At 40.4% G+C, this 10,453-nt stretch overlaps 1 long non-coding RNA gene across 1 annotated transcript; it reads left to right on the plus strand.

Moving 5' to 3' along the window:
* The first annotated feature begins 149 nt into the window (after nucleotides 1-149).
* LOC142379324 (uncharacterized) lies at nucleotides 150-721 on the plus strand. Its single transcript, XR_012769674.1, has 3 exons — nucleotides 150-232; nucleotides 330-390; nucleotides 546-721. It is a non-coding gene; the product is annotated as an uncharacterized LOC142379324 (long non-coding RNA).
* The last annotated feature ends 9,732 nt before the right edge of the window (nucleotides 722-10,453 follow it).

Here is a 10,453-nt window from a genome sequence, read left to right on the forward strand (position 1 = left end):
TGTTCTTTGAACATAATTATAGATAGATAGATAGATAAATAGATCAATCTATCAGGGGTTGTGTTTCTTGTTTTGTGGGTCCAATGAGGACAAACCTGCTGTCAAACTCGATGACGTGTCAGAGCCTGATTCTGATCCATGTTTGTTCAGGAGCAGTAAAATCTACAGCTGCTGCAGTAACTGCTGCTGTTCTGCTGCCTCTCGTCTTCCTCTCTGCCTGTCTGTGGATCCGGTGAGCAGCTCTGTTACATTATTGTTCATTAAACTCATTCAGTCATGTTCAGAGTTCATATGTTCAGCTTTCGTTCATCATCGATTCTCCTGAGCAGAACAAAGAGGACCTCCAATGGATCATCTGAGCCTGAGCTCAGAGCAGACGGCAGGGAACAGGTGAGGACACTTGTATCATTGTGGTAGAAAACTACAACATTTGGCTTTGGACTCATTATTCTGTTGTAGAACTAAAAACTGACTCCACTGAGAAGAGCCTCCCTTTGCTGTTTGCTGTCCTTCTTTAACTTCCATGTGTTTTACCACATGTGAAGTGTGTTGGTGGTCAGGGAAAGCCAGAGGAGCAGGATGAGCCTCAGTATGCCAGCGTCCACTTCAGCAACAACCAGGCAGATCCTCTGTACTCCAACATCAGAGCAGCTCAGCCTCACAGACACTCAGAGGAAGTTACTGAGTACGCTGTTGTCAGGTTTCATAGAGTCAGTCCAGCCCCAAGGTGAGCAGCTCCTCACACTCTGACATCACCACACAGACTCATTTCTGCTGCATCTTCCTGCTCTGTTGTTACGTTTTCATCATTCATGGGATTCAATGGGAATGACATCATTTACTGCTGTATCTGCACAGTCAGCTGATTTCTCTTTTTGTCTCCCTGAACCAGAGCTGAGGAAACCAGAGAGGATGCATCCGTGTTGTACAGCACCATCAACAAAACCAGATGAACACAACAGGAATTTCTCAGCTGAAACTTTAAATTTTTTCTCTCTTTTTAAATCTCATTTGAGCTTAAATCTAATTGTTACATGTCATACATCTGCTGTAATGTTTATAGAGAGATTTAACTCATTTCAGGGTCTGTGTCTCTGACGTTTGAGTTGTTGACTTTTTTATTCTTATTTTATTGTATATTTATCATATCTTTTGGCACTTATTTTTATTGACTTATTATTACTTCTTGTACTTATTCGGTCTTTATTGCTCTTTTGTCTTTTATCTCCTCTTCTGTACAGCACTGTGGTCCACTGTGGTTATTTTAAGGTGCTGTAGAAATAAAGCTGGATTGGATACAAACACAAAGTGTAACTTCATCTGAAAAAGCTCCAACAGTGCAGTGTTAATTTCGTCAGCTTTTTTTAATTTAGTCTTAGTCACAATGTCGAAAATCAATTTTAGTCTTAGTCAAATTTTAGTAATTTTAGTCAACACTGTACATAATAGAACTTCTCCACACATGGCGGCATGATCAATCATTATCATGCAGGTTGTTTTGTTGTCCTTCGCGTTGTAAACGAAATGGCTCCATTCATCCAGGGGGGTATTCCACGAAGCTGGCTTAGCGGAAAGCCTGGCTTATTTCACTACTTCTGGCTAAATTTAGCGAGAGTTCCGTTCCATAAAGGTGGCTTATTTGAACGCTCGCTGAGTAACCATGGTAGTTTATGCTGCTGAACTAGCCTGGTTCCTGGCAGGCTAAAGTTGAAGCTTAGCTTAGCTGCAACTAAAAAAATGCTGAAACAGACTCCCGAAAGAAATGTTCACCAAGAATTCTGCGCTCCCGCAATCATGTCTAAAAAACGAAACAAAAACTGTGGTTATCATATCACCACTTTCACTGTCTCGAAAAATCAATCAGTCGGTGCCAGTGCAACTCAAGAAACGCAACTATACACACGTATTGAACATGAAATTAAATGAGAGAGAACATGGTATTCATTAAAACTAATCAATACCTAACAAACATCCGATCTACACCCACGTAGGACCCGACTCAGAAAAATGGGGGACAGGTAATAATGTTAATGAATTATTGAAAGCTCGTTTCAAAACACTCAAGGACTGTACAAACAAGATATTAGATAAAATGCAGGAATTAAAACATCATACCATATTAAAAATACACAGAACGGAGCAATAAATGGAGGTAAGCAAAGTTAAACGGATGGGTTTTGAGTTAAGACTTGAACAGAGGGAGAGTGTCAGTATTGCGAATACCGGGGGGGGGGCTTTGTCCTTTCAGACTGCTGCTCCACATTTACAGTAGCCGATAATGTAAAACAACCTACTGGCTGAAGTATTTGCATTAAGTTCATCATCTCCCTCAGGCTTCCCTAATGTTATCGGTGCATTTCACTGTACCCATGTACGCATCCAAGGCAAGGCAATTTGTAGAGCACAATTCGTACACAAGGCAATTCAAAGTGCTTTACAGCTACATAAAATCACAAGGCGCCAATAAAATCATTCCAAAAAACAAAAAAAATCATTAATTAATTTAAAAGTGAAGAGTGCAGATAAAATACTTTCAGGTGTCATATGCACATCTAAATAGAACTGTTTTCAGTCTGGATTTAAACATTGTCACATTGTCCAGGCCCCTGCTGGACCCGTGGAGGCTGACTATGTAAACCGAACATTTTTCCATATCCTAAATGTACAGGTACACTTGGGGATAATTGTCCATAGACTCTGAACTGGATTTCTCATTTTGAAAAATACCACATCAACCCCTTTGAGTAATGCTGAGCAATGTTACATTTATGCCCTGTGAAACCTCATCATTGACTCCTTTCCTGCGTGCATACAGATGATCTGTGATGGAGGTCATTTAATTTCCAACACTGAGGCTAAATGGCCGGGATCAGTTCATGATTCTTGGATCTTCCGAGCATCCTCACTGGCACAGAGGTTTGCACAAGGCGCAAGAATTTTACTAACCCGAAGGAGTGTACTTTTGAAGTAAGGTGTAGCATAGGCAGAATTTTGGTAATGTAATGAGAGGTCAGGTGTAGAGGTCATCTTAAGGAATTTAAAGTGCTCGTCATACTTTATTATAGATAGCCATATAAGGCACATATTGCATCAAATTGTCAAGTCTTAACACATGTATATCCATTCAACATTTCTCTTATTCTGCAGGAGAGTTCAGTGGTGTCCTGCTTGGGGACAGAGGCTATGCATGCTTGACCTTTGGCCAAATTAAATACAGGTTCATTGCTGAAACTTCTCCACCATGGCTGACTTCTGACAGAGCCATCTTAAATTAATAGTATACTTCATATTTTATACATTTTGTCTTGTGGACAACTTTGCAGGCTCAAGTCTTTTCTTCGTTGCGTCCCCCAAAAAGAGCATTAAACATCTGCAGCTCATCCAGAACGCTGCTGCTCGAGTTTTAACCCGGACTAAGAGATCTGAACACATCACAGCAGTTTTAAAATCTTTACTCTGGCTTCCAGTCAGTCACAGAATAGATTTTAAAAGCCTGCTGATGGTTTACATCTGTGATATGTTCAGAGAATATAAACCCAGCAGAGCTCTTAGATCCAAGGACTCAGGTCAGCTGGTCCAGTCCAGAGTCCAGACTAAACATGGAGAAGCAGCATTTAGCTGTTAAGCTGCAAACTAGTGGAACAAACTGCCAGTGGAGATTAAACTTTCACCAAATGGAGACATTTTTAAATCCAGGTTAAAAACATTTCTGTTCTCATGTGTCTATGCATGAAATCTGTGCGGTATCTTCAACACATCATCAAGAAACACTTATATTAACAATTACAAATTACAAATTAATTATAAACAATTACATATTTTAATGTCCATTCGTCCATGGCTTGTAAATTTCGTTTTGTCTTAGTCTCATTAACGAAAACCATTTTTTATTCTCGTCATATTTTTATTTTCTGGAAGCAATTTTGTGCGTCATCGTCTCGTCATCGTCACGGGAAAAAGGGGCGTTAACGAAATATTTTCGTCATCGTCCGGGGGCTGTTGCACAAAAGTAGGATTAAGACATCCAGGATGAATTACTTAGCCAGGTTCAAGGAATCCAAAACATGGGCGCCCAGGCTTAGTTGGTTGCACAAAGGCCAAGCCAGGATGAGCAGACACGGATTCATTAAGCCAGGTGAAAGCGATCCTGGATAAGTGCTGCACACGGCTTGCTTAAATAGACCCCACGATCATCATAGATTCACTGATTCACCATGGCAACAAGGGCGGCGTATTTCTCCCCAGCGGAGCAATAATTATTAATGGAAACCTATGAAGAGGTGAAGGAGAAAATAAAACAAAAAGGAAATACTGCCACAGTCAAAAAACAAAGGGAGCAAGCGTGGCAAACCATTGCTGACCGCCTGAATGCGTAAGTAGTGCACAAATACACACTCACCACTCCACTGAAACTATCACAATTAGGCTACAATCCAAATAAAATGTTAATTAACATATCGTCACCTTCCTAAAATAATCGCCCAAGTCATTTTTTGGCATCAAAGGTGTGGTCCAAAAAATGCCCAAGTCATTTATTTAATCTTAGTTTTTATGAAAAACAACAAGCGTTCTTATGTCAAGCATCCTTTGATACATACTTACTGACTGAAATTATTATTTTATGCTATAATTTAACTTTTGTGTTTCCTGAAAAACCTGAAAAAATGACTTATGAGATTATTTTAGGAAGGTGACGATATTTGAAAAGATATTTGTAGCCTACTTTGATTATGAATAAGTTGAAATTGACTGCATGTGAGTAAAACTATCTAAATGTAACTCCATGCTCCTCCACTGTTTCATTGTGTGTGTGCGTGTGTTTTTGTGTGTGCAGATTTAACATGACTGGGCCAAAACGGACATGGCAGCAAGTCAAAGTGAAATATAAGAACATCCTGCAGAATGGTAAGTCCCCTGACAAATACTTAACAAGTGTACTTTTTATTAAGAATGTGCCTGCCCACACATTGCCTGTACTGTGCATTAATTGGTTTAACATCTTATCATTTCAGATGGTCTGCAATGCTGACTATTTGTTCAGTAATGTTGTGGCAAAGTGGCCCGGCTCGGTCCACGACTCCCGAGTGTTTCAGAACTCAGAGATCTATCGGCGCCTATCACAAGGTGAGCCACAGAACCTCTATTGATAACCACTTTTAACACCATGGCTGTGTTAGGAATGTCACTACTTAGGAGGTTGTGATGGTAACATTTTGTATTCACAGGTGAATTCCTGGGTGTATTGCTGGGTGACAGAGGGTATGCCTGCCAGCCTTTTCTGCTCACTCCATTTGCAGACCCTCTGGAGGCACAACTGGCATACAACCATGCCCATGCCAGAACAAGGGCCGGATAGAAATGACATTTGGCCTACTGAAGGCATGCTTTCAGTGTCTGACCCACCTGAGAGTCAGCCCAGACAGGGCATGTGATATCATTGTGGCCTGTGCTGTCCTCCACAATGTGGCCTGCCTGAGAAAGGAGAGGGCCCCCAGAGTGCCAGCTCTCATAGACTGGGACAATCCTGCCATCTTCCCGGATGACGACTGTGGTCGGCTGGTCAGAGACCAATATGTGTTAAATTATTTTAATTAATATTGCATGTTTATTTAAGTTGGGCCTGCAATGGCAGAGGAATTTTTGTTAGGTTTTTGTGCTGTATAGGCAAGGCAATTTTATTTGTATAGGCCATTTTTACAAACCGTTTGTCTCAAACTGCATGCTTTGATTCTGTGCTTTTTGTCTTGTAGAGCACTGTGTGACTTCAGTTTTGAAAGGAGCTGATGGTTTACTTACTTTGATTCATCCTTGTTCAATAAAGGAACATCGTGGTACACTCTAATGTGTATTTATATTTATATGGTGATGTACTTTATGTGTAGTCTGTGGGAAACTAAATTATCTAGTGGTTCATCTAAAATCATCAGTTATCTAAAATGATTGTAATTAATGATCACAAATGTTTCAATAATGATAGTGGGTATAGTTAAATGTTTTAACAATATGTTCTAGGCAGTGGAATAAATATTGGTTTCCATTTGTGGCGACCGCTGACTGAGATAAGGAATGAGATTAAATAGATCCTGGAACTTAGCCTGGTCTGGAGCAGGCTAGCTTCACAGAATAAATCTCCATGGTAACTTACGTCTGAACATATCCCACTTCCCTCTATCCCACTTTTGTGCAACTGGATCACGGATAAGTTGATCCAGGATAGCCAACATATCCCGGCTTAATCCCTTATCCTACTTTTGTGCAACGGGCCCCGGGTTGACGAAATTAACACTGCAACAGTGTTGTTGAAGCAACTGAAATGCATCCAGAGGGGTTCAGAGAACTCTTGCAGGATGGCTCCATGTAAAACATGACAACTGTATCTGCAGCAGACTTCAGTGTCCTGCAGCAGCTGGACTTTATAGGTCTGGCGGTGGGTAGGGTAACCCCTAACCCTAACAGGATTTTCTTGACTCAATATCTTCTTCAGGAAAAATGTAAAGATTATTCTGCTCCGGAGACAAATATTAACTATAGACCTTCCCAGAACTATTCTCCAGGCCCAGTTACATAAAGGTCAGACAGATCTTCAGTTCTACACCAAACTCCGTGGCAGCTATCGAGTGACGGAGGGAGACACTGAGAACATTCTCACAGACCTAACCCTTCTGAACATTGTTTCTTCACACCTTCATTCGAAGATGATGTGCATGGCCGCACGCAGGGCCCAAAAAATACTGAGGTCATGAGTCAGAACTTCTAGGCGGGTTCGGGGGCACAGCATATCATCTCTGGCAAGGCGAGTCAAATCACCCTAGCAATTAACTTAGGCTCAGTGCCGCAACGCAAATCATCAGGCTCGTTCAGGGTCACATGGATTTAAGACCACATCTTTTCCAGGGACGTCCATGCATTGTTCAAGCAGACCATGTGTCACGGATCACAGCTATCTGTGAGATGCAGCTCCACACTACTGTTACTTCTACATATCCCATCGACGACCAGGTGGATTATGGGGTGTTTATTACAGCTCTTTTTCTGCAACACAGCATACAGCACCGCAGTGGTGGGTGAAAGTTAGCGTCACAGTCTCGGGACAATCAACAACACCTGACGCAAGGGAAAACATTTAAGCTCGTTTAGCAACATTAACAACTCTGTAAACATACTTTTTAGTCTAATAACTCCCAGTAAGCGCTCAAAACAGTTAGCAAAGGTCACAGTGAGTACATGACACAGTAAATTCTAAAGTATAAACATCTGCAACGTAATATGAAATAATTAATTATCCCGGACCACATAGGGACGTCTTACAAAAGTAATATTATATAAAGTCCTCTTTTCTCTGTGCTGTACCCAAGCCAACCACTACGCCAATAGATTGCGGTGTTGCACCTCTTTTTCTAAATTTAATAGGCACAAATCTACTCTGTTACAGATGTGTTGCCATTTCAACATCATGTATTTAGATGTGTCAGAAATCTTAAAAAACCTTAAGGGCGGTGCGGAGCTTTTGAAAATTTGAGGTAAAAATGGGGCATTCTGAGGCTTTTTGATGGACCATTATGGTGACTCATGAAGTAAGGGCAAGTTACCACAGAAAATGATTTATTATTATTATTTTGAAAATTAACCGGATATTTTATTTTGTTTCTGCACACGACTTCCTGTCCCGCACGATCTGCTCTGTGCCGTGTTGCTGCGTTGTGCTCCGGCATCCGGCAGAAATATATAACAGGTTCAACATCCAACATTGAGAAATAAACGTTTCATTTTCAACTGAAGACGTCGCTGACATATCAATCGCAAAATGAATGTTGATTCAACCGGTGGAAATTGATTGACGAGCGGTACTGACGGAGTTAACCAAACTTAAACTTTGGTTCTATGTTTCCTTGCTATCTGAGCAGTAACCTGGGCTGCAATAAAAATATTTCCACATGAAAATGCATTTTTTTTCTCCCATTCATCTACCTCTTAAGCTGCTCTCCACCTACACTTTTAGCTTGATGTGCTCCTCTTCCAGAGACTGGTGTGACTGACTGTGTGGTAGTTACCAGAGTGGCGTCAAAAGAGCTTAGCAACACTCCCATAGACTTTTAGAGAAAGAAAGGAATGCGGAAGTCACCTGGGTCACGGAGCCGCCGATAGTTCCGGAGACACCATCGAATGCAGTTGTTTCTGAAGTATTTTCTCCGGTACGTTGATGAAATTACAACATTTTTGGGCATTGTGAGGCATTAGCTGACTGGTCTTTAACTAATCAAGTAAGTTTTAGTTAATTAATCGTATTAACCAGCTAGTTGTAGTTTAGCTGCAAGCAAGACGGGTTTAAACGGGTCTCAAGACATTTGCCTATTACTGTCTATTTCAGCTTTTCAAAATATTCATTTAATTTTGAAATTGTATAATGTTTGTATAACTTTCATAAAAATAAATAAACTATTATCAAACTATTAATTTCAGCCTGAATGTAAAATGTTCCGCTTCTAATAAGTTTATTTAATTTTCTTCTGATTACACAAGTTAATTCCTTCAAAGAAACACCTATTGCCATCTTTTTATTTCAGCATGACTTTGCAGCTGTGATCATGAATTTATTCATTTCTCTGTTGTTGTTGTCAGGGAGGTCAGCAGATGTGGTGGTCGCTGCTGTCATGGATCAACCTTCATTAGGACTTCAGCACATTTCTACAATGTCGAAACCCTTGAATTTGATCAAATACAGTTCATTGTTGAAGATTAATCTACCCAACAGTATAAATAGCAGTAAAATAACTTCTTTATTAAGGCTTGTTTTACATTTTCCATGATGACATTTTATAATAAAATGTTTGGTTGAAATCTGTTTGTTTTTGCGCAATTAACACAATTGTGTTGTCATTTAATAACAGAAAATGTTTGATTTAGATTAATATTTTAATCAATTCATTAATATTTTACAATAGTTTTCTGACTTGAAGCACAAACATAAACAGGGTTACAGATGCATGTATTCAGTTCACATGAGAAATATAGAATAATTACGTCTTCTACAGAAAATAAGAATTCATCCCGGCTCATCAGTCAACGCATCTACAGCCACACATTTCCCTCCAAGTAATTTAAAGCTTCTTTAAAATGATTTATTCAGCTCAGCTTTGCCATTCAGCTCATTTTCCATCTGACACCAGAGAGAACAGACAGACTGAATGACATCTTCTACAGATGGAGTGTTTGGGACAACAGGAGTAGATCCTGGGAAACAGACGGTAATATCATGCTCTGTTGAAAGATGTAGATCTGAAAGTAAGCTGGGCCACTGGCATGATGAAGTTTAAAGGAGGACGAGGTTAGCTGTCCCCTCTACCATTAAAACGGTGATAAATGTGTCTCTACTGCTCCAAAATAGAAAAATGTTGATAAAATACATAGTCAGTGTAGTAATCAATGCACATTATTGGTCAATATTTACAAAAAATTGCGTTATGAATCTTAGGCTACGGCTACACGAAAACGAAACGAGGTTTTTTTTGAAAACGGGTTCGAAAATTCTTGCGACCACACGGAAACGCGCTGCTGTCCAGACGAAAACGATGAAACGAGGCAGTACACACGCCACTGTGTCACGCCACACTGTGAGACAATAGAGAAGTGTTAAAATTGGCTCCCAGCGTCAACGTGTGACTGACGCAAAAACGTTTTAGCTGTAACAATGGAAACGAAACGAGGCCGTTTTCAAACTTTCCCACTCTGGAACCCGTTTTCAAAAACTATCGTTTTGGGGTAGTGGGAACGCCGGCTCCGTGTGGCCGCGACAGTGAAACGATAAGAAAAAGTATCGTTTACAGTGAAAAACGTTTCCGTGTAGCCGCAGCCTTAAAGTTGTTGTTTTTGGGCTCCGTTCCGCTAAAACCCGTTCAAACTGACTGACAGCGCTGTGACGTTGGAACCAGGTTGGAACTATTGGGGCGTGACCGGCTTGTTCAAAGAGTGTCGTAACTCTCATTTTATAAGGCTCTGGTAGTTACCATAGCGACATTGCGTGTTGTTGATGCACTTGTGCCCAGATTCTCGAGTGCTCTACTCTTGGCTCTTCAAGTGTAAAATCACCTTACGGTTTTGTGGGAGACCAAGATCATCGTCCTGCAGTCAGTTTTGCGTGTAATTTATTTTGAGTTCATATTCCACAATTTATGCAAAAAAAAAAAAAAATAAATACAGAGGACACGGCCTCGATGTCCTCAATGGTGGTTATGGTCTTGATGATGTTAAACTGTAATATGATCTGGATGTGATTCAGTGAATGCATTGGACACCTCTTTCCAAAGTCTTCCTGATGCACAGAGAGCTGCTGTACAGCTACACGTAGTCAGTTATTGTTAAATGTTGTCAGATAATTCTCACTTCATACTAATTAAAGGAAAGAGGAAGGAAATATAACTTCACGGCTCTCCTTCTGCCTTCAGCTCACTGCAGA

The sequence above is a fragment of the Odontesthes bonariensis genome, chromosome 4 (assembly GCF_027942865.1).
Source record: "Odontesthes bonariensis isolate fOdoBon6 chromosome 4, fOdoBon6.hap1, whole genome shotgun sequence".
Lineage (NCBI taxonomy): Eukaryota > Metazoa > Chordata > Actinopteri > Atheriniformes > Atherinopsidae > Odontesthes > Odontesthes bonariensis.